Source organism: Ctenocephalides felis, unplaced genomic scaffold (genome assembly GCF_003426905.1).
Source record: "Ctenocephalides felis isolate EL2017-DRISC unplaced genomic scaffold, ASM342690v1 CF-g0.4_SCAFFOLD_01886, whole genome shotgun sequence".
In the NCBI taxonomy this organism is placed as follows: Eukaryota; Metazoa; Arthropoda; class Insecta; order Siphonaptera; family Pulicidae; genus Ctenocephalides; species Ctenocephalides felis.
The window spans coordinates 17,181,578-17,188,543 of NW_020538040.1; positions in this window are offsets into that span (position 1 = coordinate 17,181,578).

The following is a 6,966-nucleotide window of genomic DNA, read 5'->3' on the forward strand; positions in this document are numbered from 1 at the left end:
GGTTATCTTGCTTCTTAGACAAACATAAAATTCTAAATATTGTAAATAATTATTTACTAGTAAGTTCCTGCAGTCCTCTCATTCCCGAAGCCTTGTACGTCTGTTGGAGTGTCGTATAATCGAAGCCAGCAGTAGCCAGAGTTCTTCTTAATTTTTTTTCTTTTCGCAATTGTGCTGTGGTAAATATGGGCTTCAAAGAGTCCTGAAAAATAAATTGATTGATTATATTTAAATAATAAATTAAATATTTCGTTTTGATTGATGTTTTATGTTCGCACTTTCCCACAATCTTATAAAGTCAAAACAATTAAATTTTAAACAAATTGCTGGTATATAAAGAACATTGATGATTAGTAATATGATAAAGTAACTGCGAAGTTATAGATCAAACTATGTCATGTTTATCACTAATTTTTGGAAGATTGTGTACAATTTTTTTATTTTAAAGGATTTTTAAAAGATTGCTATATCTTAGAAACTGCGCTTTTTTAAATGTAATTTTAAAAACTTGCATAAAGGAATTCAAAATATACCAAAAGTATCAATTTATTTTTTACAATGTTGTTTTTGAGTCTTAAATTTAGGGGGAAGTCTCCGAGTGCCGGACATCTAAGGTTATTAAAAATAAATAAAAAAATATTTTACGAAATGCTTATTAAATTATGACTTATGTTAGATGACAAAGTTAGAAATCAAACTAAATTAACAAAAACGCAACCTTTCCCAACCAATAATTAGTACTATCAATCAAACTTTGGTAACAGGAAATATGATTTTACAAAGTGGCACCTAGTACCGGACATTTCAAAATAACCAGTATTGAACACGTAGGTTGCCATTTCCACACTCTGGAGTGTCTGCACATGCGAGTTTGACCAATATTCTTAGATATAGCAAAAAAATCACTAATTATCTACCCTTTTGGCTGGGCCACACCGATGCTCTCAGCTGGTGCATTCATAAGCTTTCTATTCTTTGACTAGGAAATACAAAATATGTGGGTATGTACGGACCGTTAGCACTCATACAGAATAAAATCAAATAATTGGAATTAATTACGTCAATTCTCACAAAAAATACCAATATGTTCACTGTCCGGTGCTAAGGGACGACTTAATGTCCGGTGCTAAGGCACAGGCATGTTCGTTCATTTGGTGGTACCTACTAAAATTGTTTAAAATATCTAATAATATTTCACCATATTACGGATAAAATTCAAGTACTACTTTTATCATTGAATGCCACTTAAATGTAAATGCATAAATATGCTAGAATTACTTCCATTGATATTTAAGTGCCGCCATGATTTTGCATCTAAAACAGGAAAGGGTTGCTTCCGCCGTAGCCGTGTGCGTCACAGGTGTGCCCCCCGTGCCCCTTTCACTTGTATTTTTATATAAAAATATTTATACTCGCTCAAATAATACGTATTAAATAGAGTGTCCGGCATTAGGTGCTGTCCGGCGTTACAGGACTTCCCCCTAATCAAATTAAATTAGGTGGCAATGTTCTATAGTTTGTTCATGGATATTTCTTTGACAAAACCGTCATAATAGCTTTACAAAATCATTACCGCACTCATTGTCAGTCATTATTTGTCATCATTTATCAGTTTTATCAACCGATTAGGTGATTAAATCACAACCAATATTTGACAGGCTCAGAACGGAAAAGATGGTTCTCTTTTTTTTACCATTGGATGTTTTGGTCTGTTTTTAGAAGTAGTTAGAGTAGAAGTTGGAAGCCAATTACCTTTGCCAGGTTTCATTGTCCTTTTTACTTGATCTCAAATACACTACCATGTAATTCTTGCAAAATCGTACTATGTCACATTTTGTCTACTGTGTATGTCGTTTTGTCCAAAAGTGATGAAAAATGAAATTGATCGATATCACTAGTACTGGCATAAGTATATAAATAGCAGTAAATTTGTCCCCAAAAAACACAACAAACCATCGTCAAAATAATCTTTTGTAGGCGCGATAGGCGCTTGAACTGCTGATTGATTACTGCTGCAAGACTGTTGACAATGACGGTCAACATCTGACAGGATTGTAATTATGGATTTATTGTTTTATAGTCGAGGATACGTCACTAAAACTAGCTCATGTTCAAATAAGGACACTGTGTCATTTTGCCCATGATAATAATGGGTAGTGCTGCCCTAGAGCATTTTGCCCATATATACCATTTTGTCTGTATTTTTTCTAATTATTGTTCGTGCTACGCCATCAATTTGACAGATTTTTGTGAAAATGTACCCTGCACACGAATTTCAAAATTTAGAAAATTTACCAAAATTATAGTCGTATATATAATATTCATTCCTAAAACTATGAATTTTTGACAAAAATGAGTTAAGATTAGTGTATGGATTTTTGCCGAATTTTGTCAAATTATAGGGTAAATCTAATAATCAAAAAAGTCAATTAAATTAGTGAGTGCCTCACAACTTAGCAGGATACCCAAAACATCGAAAAATATAAGAAACGGTTAAAAAAAGGTCAATATATTATACCTTTATATATAAAGGTCAAATAGATGTATGTGCAAATAAAACTTAGAGGTTCCCCGTGCATTTGAATGATCTTATATACATTTTTGATGTTTAGAAATTTTGGCGACAGTAGATAAAATATTTCAAAGTGCTATCTAGTGGTAGTCATTTTATGTTTGAAAAGAGATGAGATAACGATACAGAAAAGTAAGAATATGTCTACAATACATTATAATTTGCTAAATCTAAAGGGTCTGTTCTTTTACGTCTTCTGTGGATGTTTGAGAAAAGCAAGTCTTTTGTTGGTTGGTTTGGATGGTATTCAAGTCTAGTTTTGTACTTAGATGCCTGTCTTCTGATTTCTTCCGTTACCATGAACATATTGGGGTCCTGGTGGATCAGCCAATTTGGGACCTGCTTGGGTGCCTCGAGAATTTTATTTTGTGACCTTTGGAAAATGTTTGAGTTGGATTGACTAGCGCTAACCCAAAGCGAAATGTCGTACGTCCTTATTGGTTCTAAGATTATTTATATACCAGCATCTTGTTTAGTTAGATGATACTTTGGACCCATACAACTTATATTTAATTAAGTAATATTAGACTTACATAAGTCACTGATGTTTTCATGTTTTGCATAAACTCTGCCACTATCAGAGATACAGACGTTGTAAACTGTCTTATGATATTACAGCTGACCTCGTCCGATTTGACCGCCATCTCGTTTTTGGCTACATCGTTTGTCAATGTATCTACGACCTAATATAGATATATTTATATATAAAACAAAGTTTATTTTATTTGTAACTTAAAATTAACCCTTTTGTAACAAAGTTCATTCTATTCCTAACTTAATATCAACCCCTTAGCTTCTAGTGTGTTTTCCGCTTCCATTTTTATTGCTGCTGTACGAGCTAGCAAGCCGCTCATCTATACACACAATTTTTATATTATCCGATCATTATGAATAAAATGTATTTGGAAATTAAAATTCACTTCTACATAACTCAAATTATAATACTCATTAATTTAATTCATAGTGATAAATAATAATTGAAGCAATATGTAATTTTGTATAAGCGACATTCGCACATACAGCTCGTCAAGCAAATGTTGCCTATTTTTTATGCTTATTTCAAAATTTATTTTTCTATAATATACGAGTTAATTTGTTTATAAACTGCATTATGTTTTTCTAAATTATTTGTATTCAACAATTCTATTTCTATTGTGATAATTTGATAAATTCCGAATAGAACAGTTTTGTAATATAATAATATAATATATTCCTAATATTTTTTATTTTCACATTGGATTAGAATTTCAGTTAGTTTACAGATCACACACGTATTTTGTTTCAAAATATTGCTTTTTAGTTTGTGACATTTTATAAATCTTACAACTTTCATTAGATAAAATACATATTATACTATATTTTTCATACTGTAGATTATTACTTCAATTTTTGAAATTAGGATAAGTAATTATATTCATTTAGTAAATGAAGGGCAGCTAAAACGTATGGATTCTAATTTTTTTTAATAGGGTGGTCTTTAATATGTATATTTTTAATTTTTTGCCCCCAGGGGCTCAAATGCTTTCAAAATGATAAAAAAAATCTGAAAAATTCAACTCGTAATATCAAATTTAAGATAGTCCGCACTCCAACCTAAGTTTCTTATGGAAATAACATGAGTAAAATTTCATTTGATTTTAGAAATTTATAACTTAGAGCCAAGTGAATCCAAATGTTGAAAATAACATTGTATTAGCTTACTTTGATCATAAATAAAAATTTTACAACAAAATGTTGATATATTTTATAGAATAAGTATTTACTTAGGAAGAAGAACCCAGAAACTTTGATTGGAGCGTGAACTGTCCTAAAGTTAATATTAGGAGCTAAAAAATACAGATTTTTTTTATCATTTTTGAAGCATTTGAGCCCTGGGAGCAAAAAAATACAAAAATATTCATATTGAGGACCAGTCTAATATATATATTGTACATTTCTGAATTTGATGCTGCCATTTGTTTAGAGTCTAATAATTAAGCATAACATAAATAAAAAGCATAAATTTTTTTTAAAAAAAAATATCTAAAAAGCATGTGTTTCAGCTACAGTTCTAGCCCTTCATTCAGTGCAACTAGAATTGAATTTAAAGACTAAAATATGTGGTTTTAGTATGAAAAATTACAAGTAAAAAATGGAAAGTACTTACAATTTGCTTAGCCCTATTATAAGCAAAAAAGAAAACAATAATATAATCCAATCCGATGGAAATATAGTAATTGTTGTGTTTTAAATAGTTTTTTACAATTTTGCAAAGATAATAATTTTTACAGTAATGAGCAATAGCTAATGGAGATATAATGAAAAAATATTTTACCTATATTCTAGTATATATAAATTGAGAATCTGTATTTTTTATTTAAACCTCAAAACTATAATTATAATTTTGAAGTTTAAAAGTTAATCCTATATAAAATCTGAACTTAATTACTTACCATGAAGGCAAATTGAGCACGGTTAGATGCTTTCTCAAACTTGCAATCAATCTTCAATCTCAGCGAATTTGCCAGTTCCGCCATTGTGTAGTCTTCAACATCCATAACAGCCCTGCATGTAGCCAGAAATCGACCTAAAAGGAATATTATTATTATTTATTAATACTATTATTATTATTTTAACAAAAATCAGATCTCTTTTCAGTATTCAAGGAAGTTTTGATGTATATTCTATATTACTCAACTGAAATTAAATTGCATACCATATATAATAGTCTAAAAGCCAGGTGAACTATTTGTCTAACCTGTTTTCTTAAAGCTAGAATTTTTTTTAATGATATTTTATTATCGGTACATTAAGAAAGTGCCGGTCTGGCAAGCATCTCGCGATTGCGTCATCATCCCTCGGGTTTTTGGAAATGTAAAAAAAAATTTTTTTTAATTTGCTTTCACAAGGCTCAAATTTTGAGGGTGTAATCTTTTAACTGTTCAGAAAGCATATGTAAAAAGCCGGACGTAAATAGTAAATAATAAATAAATAAGTTGAATAGTACTTCTAAATTTCTGCTAATAGTGCTTATGAAACTTCTTACTCCTCGGTAATTTAAAACGTTGATAAAGTTAGATTTTTCTTGTACCGTCCAATTTGACCTTCAGTATTTATACGGTGTAAACCAAATGAAATACACACAACTCATAATACGTATCAAACATACAACTATAAATCGCTGGTCAGTAAATTCCTAAATATATAAATTTGTTTTTTTACTATTTTCTAAAATTTGTTATCTGTCCCTTTTCACCCCAAAGGATGGATAAAAAGGGACAACAAGGGAGCAAACTTATTTAATTTCTCATTTTTAATTTTAAATGGTTGTCACGGAATAATAGCAACATCATCGATTATTAATTAAACTTACTACATATAACCTTGATATGTTATTTTGTAAAGTTGGTTGGTTCTAAAACCTTTAATTTAATTCTTCTCTTATAACTTCATTACTTATTTTATTTCTTGGTCTTTTTACCCCATTCACATATGATTTTTGTCGAGGTTATATAAGAAACAATTGAATCGTGTAAAATAAAAACGTTGGATTCAAAATTGGGAATGTATGAAAAAAGTTAGCAGTCAATACTATAGAAATACTTTGGAGTTAAAGGTGTTTAATGGAGAGAAACAATTTTTTTATGAGGCTGATATTATATTGCATGATATTGCAAAAATGGATAAAATCAGCATTGGAATATGATTTTTGACAAGGTAAAGAATTTTGGAAAAATATGTGGGTTATTTTGTATGCAATGTACCAGTTAAGGATTAAAAAACAAGAAAGAAAAATGGAGTTCATCGGCAAAATACTTAAGAGGAAATATAAAAAAATATAAGCCCAGGCACAAGACAAGCAATAGTATTGAAATGAACTAAAATGTATGGGTCATTTGATATTAAACCTATCAACTAAGGTCTAAAAAAACTAGGACAAAGATTTCAGATGATCCATATTTTCCAACAAGAGAAATTATAAAAAGTTGTTTGCCAACAGGATAATGAATAGTAGTTTAGCCAAATCTATTCATTATAACACTAGATTTTTAGAGGTTATATACTTATTGTTACTGAAGTGAACCTATTTGAGTAATACAAGAATATGGAGGGCTCGCCCGTAGGTAAGCGGTTAAGAGCGACGGGACCTGAATCAGAGGTCCCGGGTTCGATACCCTCTTTGAGCAGCCTGTTGTCAGGCAGCAGTGACAACGATTTTCACTTGGAAATATAGATAGCAATATGTTTCCACGTGAAAATAGCCCTTGCCCGGCATTGCTGCACCAATAAAAAGTCAGCCCTATTAGATTAATTCTAATAATAAAAATCATCAAATATGAATGGATTAACCATTGGGTTACCATCTAAAAAATACGAAGTAAGGAGAAGTTTCAGCCCAACAGCTCATAGGACGT